Below are 26532 nucleotides of genomic sequence, written 5' to 3'. Positions count from 1 at the left end.
GGTCGCACAATGTCTGGAAATGTTAACAAGAAACCTTTTGGAACGTTTGCTGACAGCTGTTGTGGCTTTCTGCCACGGAGCTTGCAAACAGCATATATCACATCTGTAGCTACCGACAATGGAAAGGTCCAGGACACAGGACATGCTGCTAGTTGTAACCTGAAGCAAATATAGTTTAGTCGATGTGGCACAGTTCCATTAATGTAGCAATGCAACAAATTGCAATGATTCCTTTTGTAATTGCAAAGCATTATATGGAATTTGTAAGTGCGGCGTATCGTCTAGTTTGATGGTATGTTTGTCTTTGTCCTCCCAGCAAATGAAGTGAGTAAAACATATAGGCTGGAATTTAATGGGCTGAAATTCAACAGGGGAGCTAATGTATATCGGTGAGGAAAAATTGCAGATTAGCTTTTCTTAAATATATAAAGACTATGATGACAAAGTAGATATATTGTTACAGTTGTCGCCTGGGCTCTTTATTATCACTCAATATGCCTCTTGTAATTTTCTCATTTGCAACTGTAGTTGAGTAATAGACAGAATTACTTCATCCCCTATTTGCTTTGCTTCAGAGGACACGAAAACATTAATGCTAATATTATCATACACTTCATATGCGAGTTTATAATGCAGGGAATGGTAACATTTTATGTAATGTTTAAATTTCCATGGAATGGGATAAATAGAACTGGCACTCGTCTTGTAATGAATTCAGTTTAGCAAGCAGCTGGAGAATGGAAAAGAAGTCTGTTCCAGACCAAGGAAGCATACTGTCCCCATAGTGGTATTGCTGTATATGAATAAATGAAACACATCCAGAATCGCATAGTCAAACAGGCTATCTCCCCTCCCTTTTTCTTAGTTGGAAAACAAAGAAGTCTGAGCATCCATTTTATAAACTTAATAAAGCAGGTGTGTTGTAATAACTGTAAGTGGCTATCAAGACGTTGGGTGATTAATGTGCTTCTGAAGGTTGAAAGATACATAGACATTAGATCTGCTAAACATTTCAGAATAATGGTTAGCGAATTTTCACATTTTACCTCCCGTGTGGTACAAATCGAGGGATGGTTTTTCAACAGGCAAATAACCCAGTCCAGAAATTTATATGCACCGAGTTGTGAATGCAAAGGCATTTTAAACCATTATTTGGCTCTGGAGATTTTATGTAGCATGAGATCAGGAGTGGCCTTTGGCCTCTCTTGATTCCCTCTACCTCTGCTAGTGAGCTTGTCAGAAGCATCTGGTATGTGCAAAATAGGATGCTATACCAGAAGCATCTGGTATGTGCAAAATAGGATATGGTTTGAAGGCACATGAAGCTGCTACCTAGAGGAAGCTAAGCAGGTTCTGGGCGTGGTCAGTGCCTGGATGAGAGAAACCACGTGTTTGTTGCCTTGGGGCCCATATAAGCACAAATATTGCTAAACTAGCATACCCTCCAAGTGCCAATAAGCAGGATGACCACAATTTTCCTACAGCCGCCATGCATTCTACCTTGCTCCTGGGGTGTCCCACTATTTCACTACCATTGGATGGGGGCCATGGAATCAGCTGCCGGGGTGTCAGCAGCATTAGGAAGGAGGCGCAAGGGCTCCTTCCCAAAGCCTAGTTAGCATAGCCAAGTATTTGCCAACCTGCTTCCCCCCAAGATATTCTGGGCTGATGTGTGTTGTAATATAGAACATCTGGAGGAAACCAGCTTGGCGAAGGTGCCAGAGCCCATATATTAATTTTGAACACCTGGGCATCCCTCACATTGCTTCCCCCCAGTCTTCCTGATATATGTTAGGCTAGGGCACAGTTCAAAGGAGGTAGGCTATGTTGCCGTAGAAATGTAATGGATTAATGAAAGTGGATGTGTTTCTGTGCGACTCTGCTTCCCTAGGATCGCTCTTCCCTGAGATGTGACTCAAAGGCAAAAAGTACAAATGGAGAAATGTTGTTCGACAGCACAAAGTGCCATTTTGGTGTGTGGTTTTTATCTTCTACCTCTCAGGCATTGTCTTAAGGCACTTTTTTTAAAGTGTACAGTAGCAGTGTGTAAATGGCAAAGTGAGCAAATAAGATGTATTTGGTTTTTTTTTTTTTTCCCCAGTGCAACATTTCTGATGCCTTTTAGTGTTACTTACGGTTAGTCTACCGGTTGTCCCCCTCTCCCTCCTCCCTGATTTCTGCTTACTGTAGCAAAATTACATCAAATGCAAGATAACAAAATACTGTCAGGCTGGGATTGTTTTATATGGACAGCATTAGACAGGAGCAGAAAGATCTGGTGCACTAATAGGCAAACTCACATGAGCGACCTAGTCCATTGACAGATTTTTCCTTTGTTCTCTCACTCGACCCACTTTCTGCCAGTGATTTGTGACATATTTTGCAAGAGATCAAATAAGCCCTTGACACCTGATTGCAATGTAGTGCTTGTTTACAGTTGCAAGGGTTCCCTCCCCTCCAAAAAAAAAAAAAAAAAAAAAAAGGACCCTTAGACAAGATGGAAGGTTTTAACTTGAAGTAATTAAATTTGCATTGGGACTGTGACAGGCATTTCCTTACATATGCCTCCAGCTGAGCAACTTTTACCATAATGGGCCTCCAAGGCACCAAAAGAAAGGCAGGCTGCTGGTGAGATAGTTACCTTTCCACTATTGTTATCTGCTCATTTGAATATTGTCAAATCCCTCTGTCACCATGCGCTGCCTATGAACAGCCAAGGGATGTGGCTGGCTACTTTTGCATACAGAACAGTGGATGGTCCTTATTTGCATTTGGTAGAATGCAGGTTATCTTCTTTGCGGTGAAATATAGTGGTACCTCAGGTTACATACGCTTCAGGTTACATATGCTTCAGGTTACAGACTCCGCTAACCCAGAAATAGTGCTTCAGGTTAAGAACTTTGCTTCAGGATGAGAACAGAAATCGTGCTCCGGCGGTGCGGAGGCAGCGGGAGGCCCCATTAGCTAAAGTGGTGCTTCAGGTTAAGAACAGTTTCAGGTCAAGAACGGACCTCCAGAACGAATTAAGTACTTAACCCAAGGTAGCACTGTAGCTTAGTTTTAAGCAGGATTTGCATGCTTCAGGTATAGAGGCTGCATTATATGTCAGATGGGGAACATCTGGACTGGAACTTTCTTGATAGCCCTTAAGACTCTCTTCATGTGACGCCCGACACTCTTTGCCTCTGGCCCAAGCGCACCAGTGGAATGTGGCTCCTGGAAGGTTTCCCGTGAGTACATGTGGCTCCCAGGCTGAAAAAGGGTAGCTGCTACTGCAGCTACTGGAAGCTCTTGTGGTAATGATCCTGCAATGGCTATTTTCACAGGCAGCACTAAGGCTGAAGTAGTGGTAGTTAATCCCTAGTTTGGGGGCCCCCAGGCATTTTTATGTCCCCATCCCCCCAAAAGCCCGACCAACTTGGGTGGCAAAAAGGAAAAAATGCAGTGGACATGGCTCCAGGGTGGGAGGAGACAGTTGTCCATTGCAACTTGAAGCAAAGACTCAGCAAAGTAGGGAAAGAAAATCACAAAGAATCTGGGATGCTGGTCTAAGGTACCAGGATATAGGCTGGCAGAACAGAGGAAGTGGATCGAAGCAAAGAACCAAATCTCTTAGTCCCGTGTGTCCAAAAGGAGCAGGGAAGAACCCTGCTGTTCTTATTGATTTAATTTGGACTGCTTTTAATATGAATTGCAGATTCTGCATAATTAATAATTACTTAACAACAGCAGCAACAGGGACAGTCCTGTTTAGGGAAGCTTTTAATGTCTGATGTTTTATTCTATTTCTAATATTTTGTTGAAAGATGCCCAGAGTGGCTGGGGAAACCCAGCCAGATGGGCGGGGTATAAATAAATTATCATCGTCATCATCATCATCATCATCCAGTGTGGTGTAATGGCTAAGAGTGATGGACTCGTAATCTGGTGAACCGGGTTCGCTTCCCCGCTCCTCCACATGCAGCTACTGGGTGACCTTGGGCTACTCAAACTTCTCTGAAGTCTCTCAGCCCCACTCACCTCACAGAGTGCTTGTTGAGGGGGGAGGAAGGGAAAGGAGAATGTTAGCCGCTTTGAGACACCTTAGGGTAGTGATAAAGCGGGATATCAAATCCAAACTCCTCCTCATCTATATTGCCTTTCTGCCAATGCATTCAGGTGTTTAGCAGTTTAAAGTAATGGCCTACATCGGGGTGGGGAATCTGGGATCCTCCAGATGTTGTTGGACTCCAACTCCCAGCAGCCCCAGCCAGCATGGCCAATGGATGGGGTGATGGGAGTTGGAGTCCAGCACCATTTGAAGTGCCATATGTTCCCCTATCTCTGGGTTACGTCTTAATAGATGTGATACCAAAGGAGAAAGGGTTAGGAAAGGAGCAGGCAGTTAAGCCACTGCAGGGGATAGTTCTGGGAGTGGAGAGAGCCAAATGGATGGTTCCAGGCAGGCCAGTGGAAGGTGTTTTGCTGCCTCATTGGTGGATTCCATTCTGGGTGAAGAGGAGGCAGCTTGTCCAAGCTGGGCTGATGGAGAGGGTCTCACTTCTCCCTCTGCTGCAGCCTGGTGAAATTGAAGCCTGTGACTTCAAAGGGCTGGGCTGGGGGAATGAGGCAAAAAAGCATGGGTGGTATCCAACCTGAGCAAGGATTTCCACTTGTGTAATGGAACTCCCATGTCCCTCAATCTGTTCTGGGGTTTTTGTCAACCCTAGCCTGGAGCAGATGTGGTAACCAGGGTGCACACAGTGGGGAGAATAGTGCATACATCCATGCACTGACAGTTCATGGTAGCTGGATATTGCCCCTTATTAGCCATCCCTAAGACCATTAGCATTAGAATAGTTCTTTGTATCACAGTGATGATGTCTGTGTGCTACATATTCAGAATTGTTTGTACTTGGGTATAGTTCAGCATGCTACAAATGACGGTGCCATTAAATTTCAGCGTGGATTATAGTCCCGTATTTCTTTTTGATACCTCTTCTTTTTCTTTGCTGGGAAATGAAGCATCACACTCAACAGTGTCCAGGAAAGATCATTTAAAACAGTTAAACAGGAAACAAACATTATATGCATCTTTCCTGACCTGTTGTTATTGCCTGCCTGGTGTACAACATAGGTTAGGAGAAGTAATTATTTTCAGTCCACTGACTACGCGCAAGATCAATAGCTTCTGAAAGGACTATAATGATGGGCTGACCCAACTGGCTCTTGCATTATTCCTTGTTTATACTCCTCTCATCTCTCTCACCTTTGGGCTACAACAAAATGTAATTTATGTTTAGTATTGCTACATAGGAGATGAAGGGTCAGTGTTTAATGAGGGGCAACCGTGATTGGTATGCAGGTGTAGGACATCTTTCATTGGTGGAAGACAGTCAATAAAGTGCTACCATGAAAGATGTATCAGTTGAAAAACATAGAAGATGGTGAGAGCGGACAACAAATTCAAGTTCTTCATTAATAATGCCTGCTGTCCTGCTCCAGATTCCAGGAATCTGGAAACCAAATTCCTGATGGAAACAGGAATAGCTTGAATGGTCCATTCTTGTAAATCTTAGTGGTTCCCAGTGTTGGGATGTGTGTTTGGTGATCTCTTCCCATTGCTGAGGTCAAGAATATATGAAGGGAAGGAAGAGATCCTGAATGGTCTAATGATCAGAGGGTTGGATTAAGACCTTGTAATTTCTTTGGTGCTGGAGGAGACTCTTGGGAGTCCCATGGACTGCAAGAAGATCAAACACATCCATTCTTAAGGAAATCAGCCCTGAGTGCTCACTGGAAGGACAGATCGTGAAGCTGAGGCTCCAATACTTTGGCCACCTCATGAGAAGAGAGGACTCCCTGGAAAAGACCCTGATGTTGGGAAAGATGGAGGGCACAAGGAGAAGAGGACGACAGAGGACGAGATGGTTGGACAGTGTTCTCGAAGCTACAAACATGAATCTGACCAAACTGCGGGTGGCAGTGGAAGACAGGAGTGCCTGGCGTGCTCTGGTCCATGGGGTCACGAAGAGTCGGACACGACTGAACGACTAAACAACAACAACAACAACAAATTTCTCTGTCCTCTCTTCAGTTGCTGCTTTGGTACCTGACCCCTTCCTGTTTTGGACCATGTAACTGCTTTTGGCCCCCCAAAAGTAGCACCCAGCTCTCCCACCTTACTGGATTGTGACTGCCTGGAGTCTTACATTTCCTGAGTCCTGACGTTTTACCCTTCACATTTCAGTTATTTTGAACTTGGGTTTGTGTACCTGGGAACAAAAGGTGAAAATTGCCCCCCATTTCAAGTCTGAAAGAAGCTCTGAGCCGCTGAGTTCTGTACTGTTGCTGTTGCAAACCCGTTGCAATTGTAGAATTTGAAAATAGTTGCCAGTATAGCATCACCAAACAACAACTTGAGGCATAACCCTCCAGGAATATCTCCTGAGCAAACCTAATTTGAACAAATGTGGCTTGCACAAGAGTGCACATGTGAAAATCCCCTCTGTTCTTCTGAAACATGTACAAAAGCTGTCCTTGGTGAATTATGTCCTTAATATTACATAATAAACGTCCTGTTTGCCTTGTTAAGCAAAACATGGTTCTGGTGAACTTTTGCTGCCTGTTTGGAATTCCTGCAGAATTGTGGTAGCTGATTTGCTTTTAGATCCTCAGCAAAACAAACTACCAAGATGTTGAACATTGAGGGTAATGCAGTCATTGGACTTGGTAAATATGTGCACAGAAATGACATGGGCTCCTTCTTTGTGGACAACACACAATAGTACCTCTTGGGAGCAATGTCTTTAAAAAATAATAATCACCAAGTCATATTTAATAGTTTTCCCATAGTCTAGAGTTGTGTGTTTCAGTGAGTGAGACTGGCCCTTGTGCACGGCATTTAATGAATTATTGAACTTTGGAGAACTTTTGAGAATCCAAGGCTCTGTGTGACTGAGCAGGAGACATGAAAAATGTTCTTTATCTTCCAGTGTATCTAAGAGACAGAAATAGATGCTTGATCAGACAATACGAGCCCTGAGTGAAGGATGGTATTAGCATTAAATATTTACATGTGTAGGGAGCATCCTGACAGGAGAAAAGAGACGGTGTGCTTATTGTCAAGTTGAATAGAGCCAACTGCACTGCTGGCTGCTTCTGTAAGCCTTTCTTTTCCTTGAATAACCAGGGAACTATATTTGTAAGAAATGAGAAAATGCCTCTTAAAAGGAATCCTTTGGTGTTAGGAACACTTGAAGATTGGGGATAAGTTAATAATCACTTGAAACTGTGGTGTAAAATGCTGGGAGCACTCATTGGCGATACACACCCAGAGGCATGGATTCAGAAGGAGCCTTCAGATTTATAGGGGTATAGTCTATTTGTTTCCTGCATGAGGAAATGAATAGCGGCCCTTTTCAGCAAACATATGTATGTCAGTCTTGAGCTGGAAGGAGAATGCAAGATGGATAATAACTTCAGAAAGAGATTTCCTTGTTTTCAACAGACTTTTGGTGGAGGAAATGAATTTAGGTTTTAATTCTTTGTTGAAATGTCATTTTGAAATCATTATCGTTACTCTTTTTTTAAGTTTAATACTCTCCTTATGAGACTCCCATCAGAGAGCAAACGGCTAGGTGAATATGATATAAATAAATTAAGTTGTAAGCTTATCGAGGCATGGATCGGTCCCTTTCTTGCTGTTGTTGTTGTTCAAAAAGTAGGAAGTGCTGGGTATCCATGTTGTTGCAGAGTTACGACCATAGTGTCCTCTTAAGCCTAAACTAGCCCTCTTGCTACTTTCACTGTGGTGATGCTCAGCCCTTGGGAATTTCATGCCCACAAGGATATACTGTGAAGCAGAATTTGCTGTGCAAAATAGGGCCATCGTATAATTGGAGGGTTCAGACATTGCACTATATGTCTCAGGCTTGCATGCTCCCCGCCCCCCTCTGCTCCTCCAACATTATGAACATGAACTTCTAAAGGAGATTGGTAGCTTCTAGTTTAGATTAATGACAGTTAATCTATTGAAGCGTAGTCATAGCTATGGGTTGCTAAAATAAAACAAACTCCTTAAAGTATGAATTGAAGTTGACTTGTTTCAGCAAACCATAAAAGGTAAAGGTAAAGGTACCCCTGCCCGTACGGGCCAGTCTTGACAGACTCTAGGGTTGTGCGCCCATCTCACTCAAAGAGGCCGGGGGCCAGCGCTGTCCGAAGACACTTCCGGGTCACGTGGCCAGCGTGACATCGCTGCTCTGGCGAGCCAGAGCCGCACACGGAAACGCCGTTTACCTTCCCGCTAGTAAGCGGTCCCTATTTATCTACTTGCACCCGAGAGTGCTTTCTAACTGCTAGGTTGGCAGGCGCTGGGACCGAACAACGGGAGCGCACCCCGCCACAGGGATTCGAACTGCCGACCTTTCGATCGGCAAGTCCTAGGTGCTGAGGCTTTAACCCACAGCGCCACCCGCGTCAGCAAACCATAGTTAACATTAATAACAGTTTATTGGATTCAGAGGCCATGCAGAAGTATAGTTAATCTAAAGTGGAAAGTTTCAGTCTCTTCACAGTTGTGCTGGAATGGGGAGGGGACAACACACAAGCCTGAAACTCACCTAGACACATAATTGTAATGCTAAACTATGGTTTAGCATTATGTCTGAGCCAGCCCACTGAGCCTCCCTGTCAGTGGGAGCGAGGTATGAGTGAGGTTGGTGCAATTTATGGTTGATGGCCTTCATCTTCATCAGAAAATTTTGCTTCTTTCTGTGTCTGGAGATTTTCTTCCATGGTGAAAGCAGAGTGGGTACCATTCTGACTAATGCGAATACTGCATGTGTCACTTACCTGAATTGTGGTAGCAGCGCAATAGTCTTAGTATTTGCTACCCTGGTACATTACCACTTTCTCATATAGCATTGCAAAATACATTTTCTGCTGTTTTTCTTCTTATGCATATACAATTCCCTCCTCTGACATCTGTCCCCAGGCATTTGCAAGTTAATCTTCCTGCCAGAGGTCAGTCCAATTCTAAATTCTTTCTCCTGATATAGGTCATTCTTGGTTATGGAAACTTTGGTGGAAATTAACAATATAGCATAATGGCCTATTTTAAAAATAGTAAATCTGGAGAACATAAATTGTGGCAGTTTATTGTATAAACATGTCACACAATTATGATTTATAGAAAAATAAATTCTAAAAAAACAGGATAGGTAAATTAGATTTATTTATTTAAGGCATAAAGTTTGTTACACTGTGATAAACCTGTTTGGATTTAATGATCTGTCATGTTGAGCAATTAAAAGCAAGATATTAATACTGAAGCAGAATGACATGAAACAGTTACTCTTTCTTAATGCATTTTTTGCCATTGACATCAAAAGAGGAAGAAAAAACCCTATAGCTATTTAATATATGGTGTGCTGTTTCAGAGGTTGCTAACTATCCCCCCCCTTAATAATAAGTCAGATTGTTCTAGTGGAGTTGGAGAGCGACTGATGTTTCGATGCAGAATGGGGATTGTAGAGAATGTTTGAGTTTCCTGACATTAATTGCAATCCCTACTGTCGTTATGTTGCACGTATCCTGTGATTTATCTAACTATTAGTCCCATTACACCTCCCTCATACATTATAGACAGAAGTGCATGAGGGCTGTGACACCCTGCCCTATCTCTCCTTTTCACCCAAGCCATACCTTGAAGTCTTTGGATCTACACAGTGTTGCACTCTCATGGATGCTGGTGATCCATGGAAAGTGGGTGCAGATATGCCAGTTAAGGCTAGACCAAGTCTAAAATAACCCTGACTGTAAAACCATACATTCCACAGAAGATAGACATGATAGCGTTTTGCATTATTGGGCATGCAATCATTTACTTTTGGGATGCTCCTGGTTCCATCTGTTCACCTCAAAACCACTACTGCGTCAGGGAGCGAAAGTGAACTTTCACTGCCTGCTTTTAGTGTGAAGGCTGCAGTACGGAGTTTTTGTGGCCATCACTCATATCACTATAACATCCATTTGCTATTAGCATATATAGAGAAACTCTGTTATTCCCCAAATTTTAGAACTTCTCCTGGAGAACATTCCAAACTCCTAGCCTGAGCATATTCCAGAATTATATTCTTACTGGATGCGGTGACTGGGGATTATGATGCTGGTACTGATATCAGAAGCAAATGTATATTTTCAGAGCATCCCCCTTCCTACCCACCCCAAGCACAAACCAGCACCTGCCAGGTGGAAGGATGGAGCCACACGGAGCAATGAATGAGACTGGTCCCAAGGAAGAATACAATCCCTGAAAAAATATAATGAATCTCTTCCTCTGCCTTTCTTGGCTCTCTATGCCATAAAGTGAGGAAGTACACACACACACACACGATTGAAGTAGAGTAGGGCAGTGGGGAATATACCCACTAGAGATAGACAAGAAATCTGAACTTTGGGGGGAGGCTAGTCTAGAAACTGACCTATGCTAACAAGTAGTCATGTATCCCCTAGGACAGGCATCCCCAAACTCGGCCCTCAAGATGTTTTGGGACTACAACTCCCATCATCCCTAGCTAACAAGACCAGTGGTCAGGGATGATGGGAACTGTAGTCCCAAAACATCTGGAGGGCTGAGTTTGGGTATGTCTGCCCTAGGAAATGTACTTAAGAGATCCTGGGAACAAAGCACTGATCTGTTAATTTTCTGTTTTTCTCTCTTACACCCGCCAAAGCCTTGGGTTTTGTTTTATTCTTTTTTTTGGGGGGGGGGGAGTTGTTTACTTTGGTTAAAACAAACCACAGTTCCAAGAGTTCAGATGTAACAGAGAACTGTAGCACAACATTATGAGGCACAGCATTGCAGAGCCACAATTGTGTGTCTGTGTTTTCTTATTCTCATGTTGCACAACTCAACGTGGCAAAGGTAAGTTCAAGGTTAACTTGTTCCCATAAATACCCCTGTTACGTTGTCTAGTCTCGGAGGGGTGGGGAAAGGCAAACATCGCATTGTACCCTGCTTTTGCCTATGGTTGCCTCTGTAATGGTGGGTGGGGATGCTTCTTGGTTCCACACTGACGAAATTAGCTATGCAACTTCCTTGGGTTGAGAAGATGAAATTTATGTGCACGTCGCTAGGTGGCACTGCAACTTCGCTGAACTCAGCAGAGTCTTGAGCCTTTCCTTGCTGCCGCTTCAGCTGCTTTGGTTTCTAGGTGTCAAGGAAATTGTTTTATTGTTAAAGGGCATAGTGTAATATATTCATCTCCATCCAAGGCAGCCATTTAATGCCCTGAAACATGGCCCTCTCACAGCTCTGGCCTGTTAACTATGCTTATTTGGTGTAATAATTAGCAGAATTTCTCACTAACAGGGGCACTTACCAACGCCTCACATTTTTCCTCTGTGTTTTTGTACGTGACGGATTGCGCATTCTGTGAATAAAGTTAAGCGGGTCAAAACCTCAGCCCTGTACGACACCGCTATTTTCCGCACAATTGTTTTCGAGCGGGTGTACATTAACCTCTTCCTGGATCCTCGCGACGTCTAATGCAAACAAATTTTTTTTTTTTAGCTTTTTGAGCAATAGGCTGGGAAAGGTTTGCAAACACGAAGCTGTTAATTGTTCAACTTTGGGTGGGAAAGGCAGAAAATAAATGAATAGCTATGGGAGAAAAAGAGAATGGATGCCACTGGGACTTCCAACATGAAAGAAGGCTGTTGTGGTATACTGTAGATTACATGCGCAGACCCCACCTCACCTTTAGGTTATTTAGGAACAGAAGTTTCCCACGTGTTGCACTGTTGATAATGTTTTTTAGTAACAGGAAAAACCAAACACCACTCCAAGCAGTCTTCCTTTACTTGGCGTTTTAGAAGATAGAGTTAATGGGATTCAGAGCTGCCTGCATTTTAATGCCTTTCAACCATAGGATTGTTGAGCAGAAAGGGACCTCAAAAGTCATCAAGTCCAACCCTGCTGACATTGTGGGAAAGACACTACCGCAGCGTCCTTGTTAGGAGGCCAGTGAACCTCTGCTTTAAAATGTCATTGCCTTTGCATTCTTAAGGCAGCTGTGGTCCCAGGGCTGCATTTGCCCATGGCTGACCGTGTTTGTGTGGGGAAGTAGAATGTCAATTGTGGGTGTGGCAGCTCCATAATCTCACATGCATTTTCTTCCCCTATCTCTCTCTCACACAAACACGCACCACAAACCACACACGTACTGGACGAATACACATGTACGACACAAACACATAGCCTCCCCCTCCTGAGCTGATCTGAGCAGAAGAGGATGAGTGGGGAAGGAATGAGAACTTCCGTCCTCAACCAACAGGGATGCAAATTGCCTTCTCACTGCTGGGCATGGCATGGCCTACAGGTTTAAATGTCATAGCGTCTACTTCAATTATTCATTGTGACCATGGATAACATTGGGATGTCTTGTGAGGACAGAAAAATTTGCTTCGGCACCAGCGTCAGTTGCCCAAGCTGGGGGTGCGACACCCCTGCCTTCAGGAAATGGGTGAGTTTGAAACACAGGAAGCTGCCTAATGCTGAGTCAGACTTGTTCAGTATAGCTCACTGTTCTGTGTAGACACTGACCGGCAGCAGCTGTCAGTGGCTTTAGACAGAGCTCTTTCGTGGCCCTACCTGGAAATGAACCTTGGGATTGAAAGTGGGACCTTTTGCCTCCAAAGCACGGACTGTACTTCTGAGTTAAAGTTAAAGATTGATTTCCTCCAGTTGGTGTTGGAGTTTTAGGTTTGGCTTCTGAAATAATATTTGCCAGCTGTGCAAGGAACGGTAGCACTTTGGGTCTTGCTGTTGCATCAGGGCATGTCCACCTTGGGTCCACCTTCAGAGTTCAAGAGTTGTTTAAGATTCACCGCTTCTTAACTTGAAGTATATAATTAAAACGGCAGTGGTTAATGTTTCTTCCTCTTCCCCAAAGCCATTGACGTGAAACGGATCTGTTCATTTTGTTCCTTTCTGGGATATTTTAAGTGTCCTAGAAAAGGGATGGACACCCTACCCTGTGCTCAGAATGGACCTTTCTCCTTAGGTCCCCCCCCCCATTCCAATCCTTCTTATTGCTCAGGCATTTTGAGAGCTCAAGCATTTTGGAAAATGATTGTTGAAGCAACATCATCCATTACTTTTGTCAACATATCTTTGGATACTGGGTGGGGTTTTTTGGTCATCTTAATTTTATACCAGATTTAGTCCCCAGAATGAAACCTGATGTAGTATTAAATGCTCTAGAGATTACTATACTTCAGGGATGGGGAACCGATGACTCTCCAGATGTTGGACTCTGACTCCCTTTATACCCACCCACCCAGCATGACCAATGATCAAGGCTGATGGGAGTTGTAGTCCAACAACATCTGGAGGATCACTGATGGCTCATCCTTGCTGGTTCTGGTTCAGGTTCTGGTTCTGATACTAACTGGCTTAAGGCCATTCTTTGAGGTTCATGCCTAAGGGCAGATTTGAACCTAGGTACCCCCAGCCTTAGTCCAACCCTCTAACCATTACTCTCTTGTCCCTCTTTATGAGTTTATTAGTTATTACTGTATTGCATTTATGACCCATCTTCCCTCTAATGAGCTTAAGGGGGGGATACATGGTTCTTCCTCTTCCCCCTTTTATCTTCCCAACAACCTGACAAGGTAGGTTTACTTGCCACTGAACACATCAACCTGCAATAAATCAAGTCAAGGTGCTTTGAGATTTTTTCCTATTTAATATATTTATTAATAAAGTAATACATAAATAAAATCAGTGAGGGGAGGGGGAAAATGTGGAGCAAGAGACTTGTCTGTTGAGAACACCAAACACATAGTTTGCATTATTTTATTTTCACACTCCCCCTGCCCCACCCAAAATTCATTTCATTCATTCTTCTGAATGAAAAATTGGGCACGCACACCCTCCATCATTACTCCAATGAAAATAGGGACATTTCTCTCTCCCCTGCCCAGTTGACCCTCCTTGACTCCCCCATTTTTGTGCCCCCTACCCCCTGCAGAATATTTCTTATCAGAAGAAGGGTGAGTGCCACCACAATTACATGGCAGCACACACGCCCTCCACCGTGCTGAGAAAAACCATTAATCCCGATATTATTTTATTTTATTCATTGGTAGATTTACAAAAAGAAAAACACACACCAATAAATAAATTTCTGAAAGGGGCAAGATTAGATGCAGATGCACAAAGCATTTTTATTTTTTTAAATCAGGACACCTTTCTCTCCACTCCCACTTTCTTCCCACCTAGGGCTGCCCTGCCCTCTACCTGCCCTCAAAGCTGGCACATCACGTGGAGTGGGGCCTCGGCAGCGGCAGCCTCTCCTCCTCCTCCTCACCCATTTTCCAGCAGCCACCATGAGCTGCCGCAGGGAGGAGGCTGGCAGCAGTGGCCATGGAGAGGTAACAGGATGCTCCTTCACAGCTGCTGCCATTGCTTGGGACAAGTGCTGGCTCATATTCTGGGATCAATCAGAAGCCAGGATGGCTTTCAGAATTACAGGTCTGTCCCTGGAAAATCGGGACACTTGGATGGTCTGGGCACTACATTTGGCCTATGGGCACTTGGTACAACAGCGGAAGTTGGGAGCTGGGATTGGAGTGATGGTCATTGAAAATAATTAGTTGTTTTGTACGGGGTTTGTAGGCCCCCAAGCATCTCAAATGAAAGTTGTGACCTTCTAATTCAAGCTTTAGGTGGCCAGGGGTCGGGCAAGATGGAACTTAATCTCTGTGCCAAATTAATTGTATACATTATCATTATTTTTGCTAAGAAGATAACAATTGATCTTCACATAGCATGCAAACCAAGTAAACTCGCATAGCTTTTTTAGGTACTGGTGATGAGGAAATTCGAAACGGTTGGAATCATTATCCAGCCACCACAGATATTGTCCATGTACTTTCAAGCATTCCTTAGCCATAAGGACTAGAAAGCTTTTAAAACAGTAAACCTGAGGTTTTCAGCAATGTGAATTCTGCACCAGTTTCCACCTTCTACAAGATTCCAGTGGAATCTTGACGCACATCATTTTGGGTTTAATCAGTGCAAAGAGGAGTTTTGTGCTCAGTTTATCTACCCTGAGCCCTTGTAGTAGGACAGTCTATGAATCAAATAGATAAGATCTGCTCTCAAAAATGAAACAAAATGACTGAAAATGAAAGTATTTTTATTTTTCAAGATGATATCTTCGTTTTCCGTCCCCTTAATCCATTACTGGGATCAATGGGCCAAAGAAAGCAATAATGTCTAAGTTGTTTTGTGACAACAAAGGTATTCTTCAAGCAAGTTACTGTTGATGAAGAAGAGTGATTTCTTTGTTTTGTGGAATGTGTCTCCGTTTGGCCTCTGTAGCACATGCTTTGCGGCTCTCTAACGATTGCATAATAGATCAATGGCCCATTGTCTTCTTGCCTTCTGTAGCACTCTGCTGTTACTCTTTTTGGAATATTTGACCGAAGGAACTTGTAGGAACAACGAAGGGGAAAATCCACCCCCAAAATTTGCTTTTGCAACAGAAAGTAGATGCCAAGCTTTTAAAACTGCTCTTTATGTGACTGTGCAGTGTTCATTAAAACCTCCCTGGTACAAATACAGTGCTTGAGTTGAAAAATGTATTTTCTTTATTAAAATATTCATAACCCATCTGTTTTGCGTAGGAGAATTCTGCAAGGTTTAAAAAACCAAGTACATATATATATTAAAACAATTAAAACCTAGAGCACAAAAAAAAAAAAATCTTTTAATAACATGGAGGATAAGGCTATCAGTGACTGCTAGCCATGATAGCTAAGCTCTGCCTCCCTGGTCAGAGGCAGTAATGCTTCTGAATACCAGTTGCTGGGAACTCCAGGAGTGGAGAGTGCTCTTGTGCTTGGGTCATGGTGGTTTGTTTCCCACACGCATCTGGTTTTCCACGGTGAGAACAGAATGCTGGACTAGATGAGCCATTGGCCCGATTCAGCAGGCTCTTCTTATGTTCTTAGCCAGTAATCAATTTAAATAGTAGTAAACAGAGCAGAATTCCATGGAAATTCCATGGAATTCTGTTTCTGCAAACAGAATTCCATGGAAAAGCAGTCATGGAAGTGCATGCTTAGTGGCTCTCAGTTGCTCTCTATAACCCCACAGATTTCACTGGGTTTTGAAAACGCAATGGAGAGAGGCAATGAAGTCTGCCTGGGTGGATTTCCAAAGTGTTGGTGCCATTACTGAGAAAGCTGTATTGTGGGTAACTCTCCCCATTCCTGAAACAGTGGGGGTACCCAAAGGAGTACCCCCACTTAAGCTCTCCAGGGAGAGTCTTAAAACTTATGTGGCTTTATATGGGAGTAAACAAGCTTTTAGTGAATGGTTCTCAAACTCAACCCCTTTTTCATGGACCACATGAAAATTGCTGGCAGGTCTCTTTGGCTACTTAATCCTGTTTGTTCTACAAATCATGAGGAGAGAAGATAGAAAGCTTTCACATAAATGACAGTTGTCCCAGTTTGGATGTCACTGGGGGATGGAGGATAGCTCAGTCCTCAAGGTCCACAGTTGCTCCTTTTCATAATGGCTTCCTGTACCTGAATGAGGCCTTTCTGTGCCCCACACACGGAAAGTAAATAGACACTGGAGTCTCCTTGAGAAGACAAGAAGAAGAAGAAGAAGAAGAAGAAGAAGAAGAAGAAGAGAGGAAAACACAGAGGAATAAATAATAAATGGTCCGCCTTACTCTTTTTGTCAAACTGTGAAGTTATCTGCACATATCTAGATTTGTGACATCTCTCAATCTAACCTCACGGTGGAAGCGTAAACTGGGGAGATTTCACATTTTGCTTCATAGTGAAAAATGTCAAGAGGTAGCCATTTTGTAACCGCCTGTGAAGATGTTCAAATTCGATGTAATGGGCATGACAGCTACAGTATGTGGAAATTTAATGCTCTGGCTACTTATTGATCTTCTCTTTAGCCGATGGTGTGGGCCCAAGCCTGAGCACTTAGCACCTGGCCTTAGTGCTAATGTAAGATCTTTAGAGCGGTCATCAAGGACAACTTTGCAAAACTGCACTCTGACAATTAGGGGGCTTTTAAAATGCGCAAAGAATTTAAAGAACATCATTTTTTTATGGTATCAGTGCTATCTTTAGGAATGTTTTAAGCCTCTTTTTTAAGAGATAGTTTCTATTTTAAATAATTTAATGGCCTTTTTGTCTTTGAGGATATCTTTCTCCTTTCGCTGTTCTCTGTGCTGTGTAATAAATATTGTGCATTAAATAACAGTTTGGACTACAGATAAGTGTTTACAGGGATCTGAAAAGCCAGGGATTAAGAATGTAGATGTCCAGTTTTTCCCAAGTTGGGCCCTCCAGATATTTTGGACTACAACTCCCATCAGCCCCAGCCAGCATAGCCTGAATTAAATGAGTGACTAGATATCTAGCTACCAAGGACTTTTTGGAGTGCTTGGTCAAAAAAAGGGTGTGTGGGGAGATAAAAGATAAAAGAAAATCTTTAATGCAGCACATAGCTAAAACTATGGAACTTGATCCCACTGGAGAAAGCGATGGCTACCAACCTAGACGGCTTTAAAGTTGGACTAGACAAATTCATGGAAAAGAGGGCTGTTGATGGCTACTAGCCATGACGGCTATGCTCTGCCTCTATACTCACTGGAAACCACAGGAGGGGAGAGTGCTCTCTTGCTCAAATCCTGCTTGCGAGTTTCTTGCAAGCATCACCTGAGAGAATGAAATTCAGGACTAGATGGGCCTTTGGCCTAATCCGGCAGGTTCTGCTTATGTTCTGATGTTCAGTGGCAGGGCTATGGGGATGCCAGGTACTGATGCTGGCCCTGGCTGGATTAAGGCATACATAAATTACTTGGTAATAATACTGTGGTGGTGGCTATAGGTACTTATTCATCTTTCAGTAGTTTTGGTTTCCATTAGTTTCTTTGCCTTGTTTCTCTCCGCCACCCCACCCTGCCCCCTTGCAGGGGCTTCTTGTTTCCATTTCAGTGCAAGATTGGAAGCAGGCTCCTGTTTTCAATTGTCTCTACCTCTGAACTCTAACTGTCAGTGGAGGCACTGTTTAGAATAGTCTTACATTAGTGTAAGGACTCATCACACTTTTTTCGTTGCCAAAAGTCAACTTTCTTTGAGCATTAATCTTTTAGCCTGGCTCCATCTCTATAATAATTTCAGTATGTCAGAACTGATTTGACAGAAGGCTATCGGCACATAGTATTTCCACCCCCTCCAACTCTAAGCTATGTTGCTTCAGAGTGAGATTTCTCTCCCTCTCCCTCCAAAGGATGAACGTTCTCTTCCATGTGCCAAACGGACTGGTGTGCCAATTAGAATTTGCGAACTTTCTGGATGATTTATGACGATAGCTGAAGTTGTTTGGTGTGCATCCCTTACTCCATTTTTGAGGAAGAAGCCGGGGGGGGGGGGGAATACTGTGGACAGAATGAAGTGCCTAATGGAGAGATTAGGTTATATAATTCTCTAAATTATATAATTTGATTTAATTATTTAACAATTTTTTTAAAAAAACACTTGGTTGTAAGAAACCTCTAAGCAGTAATTACAATATTTGGTGTAGAGGATGTGTAAGTCATAAAGGAACCAACTCCCAACCCCGATTGACAATCACATAGAAATTTAACAAGGTTGTTCGTGAGGACTTTCCATTCTAGGCATAGTACTTTAGTACACCGGTGCCTCGCAGGACGAAATTAATTCATTCTGCGAGTTTTTTCGTCTTGTGAATTTTTCGTCTTGCGAAGCACGGTTTCCCATAGGAATGCATTGACGGTTTTAAGAAAAAGGTGCAAGACGTTTTTGTCTTGCGAAGCAAGCCCATAGGGAAATTCGTCTTGCGAAGCAACTCAAAAAACAAAAAACTCTTTCGTCTTGCGAGGCATTCGTCTTGCGAGGTACCACTGTACATAGAGGTCTTCTCTGCCTTTTTCATTTTATTCCTTGACACAATTCCAAGATAATGTGGTATAGTGGTTGGGAGTATCAGACTAGGGCCAGGAGAGACAGGGTCAAATTTCCACTCTTCCATGAAGCATACTGGGTGGCCCTAGGTCACTTGGCATCTATCAGCCAAAGCCTACCTCACATGGTTGTTGTGAGGCCCTGTTCCAGGTGCCCCTACCTTCAGAGGTGGCTACCTTAACCATAGCCTTTTATGTGGTGCCTAGGTTGTAAAGTACCCTCTCCCAATAATCTTTTCCTTTTTGTTCCATTAAATCTGTTAAGTCAACATTAGCTAGTTTCATAAGAGGACTGCTTTAAGTATGGGAGGAGATGACCAACCTAGCAAGGCTTATTGCCATAGTTACCCATAATCACTTTCCCCACAACACTCCTTTTGCCTTTGGTTTGCTACCTTAGGTGTGTGTGGAAAAGTGTGAGAGAGGCGGGGGCTGGAGAGAGAGAGGTACTGGGGGTAGACTAGGGCCACCAGTTTCTGATCTTGAAGATAGATGATGCTGTCAAGGCGTTCATGGTCCTGCCAGTAGTTTAATTTTATAGGGTATCCTTTGGCAGGACAAGAGGTCATGTGCCCACCAAAGAGAGGCCATGTTTGAATGGTTTATCATTTGTTAGCTTCCTACTATAATTACTTTGATGGTTAAATCAAACGTGACAAATCTAACACTTGGCTAGACAAGGAGATTGGCTATTCCATTTCATTAATGGCTACTGTTATGTGCCAGGTTTTGTGTGTATGTGTGTTTAAAATAACATCTCTTTTGGATTTTTTTTTAATGGCAATTAGGGGGACTTTCAGCATTGCGGAGGCAAGGGTCTGTGAAAGAATGCTTCTAATGAAGACCATTTTTCACGTGTAGCAGAGCTGTTTCTATTCATATATTAATTCTTTGCACAGTTACATAGGGCAAGCAAATTGTGCACATATGCATGATTAGAAGTTTTCTTTCTCTGTGTGTATCTCAGTGGAAACCAGAAAGTGGGCCAGCTGATTTATGAGGTGAGGAATTGAAATAGGGAAAGCAAATCTATTCTATCCCTGGATAGAAAGAAAGCATGTTATGCAGTTGGTAGATGGTTGCTCCACTATAAGTGCTGATGCTTTAGATTTCTTAGCAAGATGGCCACCAAATGGTAGGAATGTGCTTTTTGTACTAACTGTGCTAGATTTTGCTCATCTTTGTACCTTGAAATGTGTATAACAGCAGATTCATTCCTGTTCTTTATCCTTTGCTTCCATAGGCATGGCAGACTTTCCTCCATATTTGACCTGTTGGTTGCTACTAGACATGCAGCTAGCTCTGAAGGGAGGGTGGAGATTGGTGTAATGTCTGCTGACATCCCAAATGTTCTGATGTTTCCCTAAAGCAGTGGCATTCCTGTATGCATGCATGCAACAGAGCATAGAGGTACTTGGGAAGTTCTCTCCCAAATGAAAAGTTCTGAGTTCCCCAAACAGATTTACTTTCAGATCCTTCCCGGTTTCTTATGGGCTGCATCCTGGGGAGAGTTCTGAGGCCAGATAAAGAGGTCTGGAGGACCGCTTGTGACCCCTGGGTCTGAGGTTCTTCACCTATTAAATAGAAAATATTGGAATAGAGGGTCCAATGGTTTGACTTGCTATAAAGCAGGGGTCAGCAAACTTTTTCTGCAGGGGGCTGGTCCACTGACCCTCAGACCATGTGGGGGGCCGGACTATATTTTTTGGGGGGGAAATGAACAAATTCCTATGCCCCACAAATTACCCAGAGATGCATTTTAAATAAAAGGACACATTCTACTCATGTAAAAACACACTGATTCCTGGACTGTCCGCGGGCCGGATTTAGAAGGCAATTGGGCCGGATCCAGCCCCCGGGCCTTAGTTTGCCTACCCATGCTATAAAGCATTTCCTTCATGCATTTGTGTGAGAGAATGTGCTTAAGAATTACCCCCCCAAACCTTCCCAAGCTGGATGATTTCTTTTTAAATAAGTTTGAACTAAAAACAGGTTAGCAACTTGCATTTATAGCCCATTGTAACAAGAGTCAATCAGTGATGTACTTAGCCTGCAAGCTTCAGTGAATCTCAATATGCAGAATAGTTATTCTGCTATTAGCATGATTGACTTTCCATCAGACAAGCCGGTGCAAGTACATTTTCAATAGTTACTGAACAGAGAGGGTAAACTAGGAGGACACAAAGTACACACTCTGCAATAACATCAAACATAAGCTGAAAAATTACACATGAAGTTCATTACCGTAATAGGTAGCTGTGCCAAGAAGCCATCACGGCAGAATGCGAGCTTGTTACCATTTGGGAACTCTCTGGTGTGAAGATAAATAAAATGTGAGTGCCACGTCGCCTTCTAAAAATATTTGCTTAATATTCATCGGATTCTACAGTCGCTTCACCTTGTAATCAACCGTGGAGACTGTGATTTGGTAACAATATACCTGTAGTTTTGGATTGCGTGGACTGCAGAGAGGCAGGGAAAGGTGCTCAATGATTTAGGATTGTGGCCATACTTCATTTAAGCTGTGTGTGTATATATTCATTCATTCATTCATTCAAGGTGTATATGCTGTTGAAAACTGCTTTAGGGTTATTATTGTGGGCTGGAGCGTGTCTCTCAGTCTGTGTCCTGGAACACATTGCTTCTGTGCTACTTGGCAATTTATGTAGATTTCATTCTATCCAGATTGCTTGAGAGGCATCTGACACAGTTCATACCTGCTTGGATCTGTTGCCCTCCAGATGCTGATGGACTCCAACTCCCATCATCCTCATCCAGCTTGTCCAGTGGTCAAGAATGATGGAAGTGGTGGTCCAACCCGGCCAAATGGCTCTGACCCCCTGTCAGTATGGACAGGGATGATAGGAGTTGTAGTCCAAGATATCTGGAGAACACAAGGTTGGGGAAGGGTGGTCTAATGGGAGAGAGATCCTAGCAGGAAGAAGTTCTGTTTCCCCTTACTGTGGTCTCTCTGCCAAACATTTTCGTCTTAGATCAACCTTCACTAATGTGATGCCCCTGAGACAATTGTACCAGTTGGGGCTGATGGGAGTGGAAGAATACCAACATATGGAGGGCCATAGCTTCTTCACTCCAGCTTTAGATTGTTAGCCCCACTGCTAGCTTCTGCTCCTCTGAGGTTATCCCAGTTTCCAGGTCTGCAAGTGTGACCAGTTCGCCTACGGGCCAAATGTTCTCCACACCTGAGTTAGATGCAACAGCATAAAGCAGCTTCTTCCTAGCAATCTTGCTTTGTATATACCTGACAACAAACTGCCACTGGCAGAAGGATTTTGCAGAACCTAAACCATTTACTTGTATTATTTATCCTTAAAAATGTGTGTGCTAATACTGAGATGGGCCAAGACATTGCTCCAAGTCTTGCAGCAGCCTTATTGGCTTTCTATTATAGCTGTGTTTGCACAGGTGAAGCAAGTGTTCATCCATTTCAAATGTTGGCAAACAGATTCTGGTGCATTTCACATCTGTGTTGTGTAGTCTTGACATTTCAGAGGGGGTGTGGAGAGGAAGGAACAACACGTTCTGTTGCCAGCAGTGTTTCTAGTCTATGAGCGAAATGCAAGCACATCACTAGACTCACCCCATGGCAGTTTTTTCCTGAGCAAAGCTTGACGTTGCCCATTCAACCTGTCTTAATGTCTGTTGGCTGTATTTCAGCAAGTTGGGATTAATACATGTTTTTGTTTGCTGTGCTTCCATCTAGATCAGGTGTGGGGAACCTGTGGCTTTCCAGAAGTTGCTGGGCTATAACTCTCAGCATCCCTCACCCAAGATCTGCATGGTGAATTGAGTCTCTTATTTCAAGCACCTGGGCAAAGGAATTTGCCTCTCCTTGCAGTGCCTGTTTTTCCTGATTGAGAATGTAAGAAGAAGCATGCATTGGCTGAACTACCCAGTGGAGGGGATCTACAGAAGTCCAAGGATGAATACCTGACATCTTCAACTAGGGTTGGGGGGAGATTCCCCCACAACCAGCCCAAGATTGATGTTGATAGTCAGTGTAGGTCAGAGGTGGAGAAGCGGTGGCCCTCCAGGTGGTGCTGGATTCCCAACTAGCATGACCAATGATGATGGCAGTTGCAGTCTAGCAACACCCCCCTGTCCATGCATTTAACCTCCATAAATTTCCCCATACCTCCTTTTTAAATCATCTAATCCTGGGGCCACTACCACATCTTGTGGGAACAAATTGCGTAAGTTAACTATGCATTGTCTTTCCCCCCCTTGCGGATACCATTGTGGGCTTTGTTCTGAGAGAACAGCTCATAGAGTTAGATGGGCTGAAGAGACCATCTAGTCAAGTGCACACACAGGACCGAACATACACATACACCAGCTTGTCTTCTGGTTGCCACACCCTCACTTCTTCAGTAGTAACTCCTTGTGTGCTCCCAGATGTGTTTAAAACACATATTTAACCCATTACTCATGTTTCCTCAATGCCTGCACAAAACTGGTCTTTTCATGTCTCCTTGGAGGTGGAGGAAGTTGCCACTTCTACAAGCTCTTTACTTACCTGTTGAGGTTGCTGTAAACACACTTTCAAGCACCAGCTCAGCCAGTTGGCAAAGCTACTCTCTCTCTCTCCCCCATCCCTCTTCTTTCCCCTTTATTCCCAACCCCCGCTTTTCATTTTGTTTTGGAGGAATTTGCAAGTAACTTGATGTATTTGACACGTGTGTGACAGCTCCGTGTATATGAGAAGAGATGTGTGTTATACCACCCAGCTGTGTGTGTATTTGTCTGCACATCAAGCAGGAGAGCACTCGCTTAGTCAGATCTGACAATCAAATGTGAGCTGATACTACCTCCACTCCAGAGTGCATTTTAATGCTGTGTGCTTTTGCCAAGAGCTTAACATTTGACAAAGAAATTGTCAGTATATATATATATTGCTACCCCATGCGTTTGAATTATTTTCTCTACCAGCTCAACATCCTTTTATTGTTCAAACATGAGAATAAGCCTTTTTTAAAAGAAGAAGTTTTGGTGAACTCTGCTTGAGGCTTAGCAAAACCAGACTTATCATTTCAGTGTGTTTAATGCCATAAATAATGTTAATATAGCTACATTCACGGTGTCCACATGCAAACATCCAAGTGTGCAAGTATAAATATAGATTTCTAAACTGCAGTACTTTTCAGAACTAACACACACACACACAGAGGGTGCTTTTTCCTGGGGGTACGCAGGGGTACGCATACCCCTAAACATTTTGTGATTCGAAGTTTGGCCTCATTGAGGGGCAGTATATGAAATCTCAGAATGCACTAATGTGTTGCCTGCCAGCTTAATCTAAAGTTACATTCCGCTTGGTTTCACCAGCAACTCCATGTCACTTTCATAATGTGTCCCCAAAGAAGTCGGTAAACTCAGCAAGATCAGGCTACATGTCTGTTTTATAAATTTTAATGCTGTGGTTGTCAGTCCACTTAGAATCAGTGAGCTGCAGTTAAGCGAGCGTTGGATGGATTAGTCAACACTACCTGGTTGTGGTTCAAAAAGACTGACTGTTCTGTTGACTGTGCTGGCATGCATTAGTTTTGAAAAAAATGTGGTGGTGGGAGGCTGTAGCGGACTTACTCTTCCTGGAACTCTGAATGGCCACAAGGGCCCAACCTCCAGTATCCATAGTGGCAGTAAAGCAGAGAAAAACCAATGTGATTGCAGCTAATTTGCATCTAGGTGGCTGCTCCTAGACTTTGGAACTCCCTTCCTAGAGAATTTAACCTGGCTCCCTCCTTGTTGTCCTTCCACTGGCAGATGATTACTTTTTAGTTCTAACAGGCTTTTGGGAACTGGCTGTTCTTAAGGAAAGGGCTGGGGCTGTGTTTCGTTTTGATTGTAAGGCTCTGGTTGTTGTTGTTTGTTGTTTATTGAATTTATATACCGCCCTATACCCGGAGGTCTCAGGGTGGTTCACAGAAGAGATCAACATTAAAACCACAATATATATAATCAAAATAAAAACAACAATCCAATAACAACCCCCAAAAGAGCCACATTTTAAGATTGCATAGGGTGTCCCCCCCCCCCATTTTAAATATCATCATCATTTTATGGCAAATTGTGTTCTGAGCAGACTGCACAACAATTCATTCTGGGGCTATCTCCACTACAGATTTAGAATGCAATCCTGTGCACGTTTACCTGTGAGTTAGCCCCACTGAACAGAGTGGTGCTTTCTTCCCAGTAAATATGCATAGGCTAGTGTTGCCAATCGTTATGCCCTTTGCTCAGGGATCTCTGGAAACTCTGTCATTCTGTGAAAAGGACTGTGGAGCTCTAAGAAAATACTCAGCACCCTTGCAAAACTGTAATTCCCTGATGTTGTTTTTAGAAAAGCTGTGATAGATAAATTGATATGAAAATAATACACATTTGTACTACAGAGATATCTTAGAATGCTTCGTATTATTTTGTTTTAAGACTGAAGGATGCATTTAACTCTGTTTCTATTTTGATGGCTTCGTTTAAATTAGTCTTGTATTACATACCTGCAAACAAATCAGAGTACTCAATAAAGAGCAGACATAGGCTAACCTCTGCTTAAACTGTGCAAGTAAATCAGGATGCGTGCTCAATGCACTCTGTGTTCCTAGTCCTCATCTTGTTATTTTCTTACTCAATTTTCCCATTCGTGCATAGAACAATTTACATTGTTCCAGGCAGGTTTTAGTGATTTACCAAGTTAAAACAAAGTGTGATTGGGACATGCAGTGCAAAAGCTAAATTTCCTTTGAGCATATAATTCTTGATCCACATGAGGCAAAGACCAATTTGATTAGAGCGGATAAATGATCATGGTTTTTGGGTGACATCCCCTCCCGCTCTGGTAGACGGAGCTGGTGGAGGCTATGTAGGAAATGCAGATAGGGCAACACCAGGGTTTTCTGAGCTAATGACTCAACCTGAGAAATGCCATTTCCATAAGTACTGTAAAACTTAAAAATCCATTAGTCTTGTAACGTGATGCGGAAAATAACGATAAGCAAAGGAATGTAAAACAAAACCATAGATGTAAGCTGGGAAGAATTGGGTTGGATCCTTCATCATAAACAGGAGCTTTTGTTTTTGCTTTCCTTTACTCTTTTGCATAACAAGAGATTAGCCCCAGTCACCCAAGTTGCAACCAAGGATCTTTAAACACAACATACACTGAGGCTCCAGTATTACTGTACTATACACGCTCAGCTAGAAGCAAACTCAGTAGAACACAAGGGGGATTACTTCCGAGTAAACTTTCACAGGGGTTGCATTCCAAGGCCTCTTTATATGATATTTCACTGTCCAGTCCTGTGCACATTTACTCAGAAGCAAGGCCCACATTTTGATGAGGCTTACTCCCAAGCCAGTATGTTTAGGATTGTAGTCTTCCCTCTTTTTTTGTCCCTGAGGAGTCACCAAATAGGCTGTTTATCCTACATCCCAGCAGATAAGAGCCCTCTGAGCCTGTCCTTCCTCTACAAGTTCTTTGTCTAACTCTTATTTTGGCATATAG

At 43.1% G+C, this 26532-nt stretch overlaps 1 protein-coding gene across 12 annotated transcripts in view; it reads left to right on the top strand.

The window, feature by feature from the left end:
• Window positions 1–26532, top strand: part of FTO (FTO alpha-ketoglutarate dependent dioxygenase) — a 258262-nt gene that overhangs the window by 13792 nt on the left and 217938 nt on the right. The gene's annotated exons all lie outside the window — the stretch shown is intronic.

The sequence above is a fragment of the Podarcis tiliguerta genome (assembly GCF_965153285.1).
Source record: "Podarcis tiliguerta genome assembly, chromosome: 8".
NCBI classification, from domain to species: Eukaryota; Metazoa; Chordata; class Lepidosauria; order Squamata; family Lacertidae; genus Podarcis; species Podarcis tiliguerta.
Note: the sequence above shows the minus strand (reverse complement) of the source record. Positions and strands in the feature narration are given on the sequence as shown.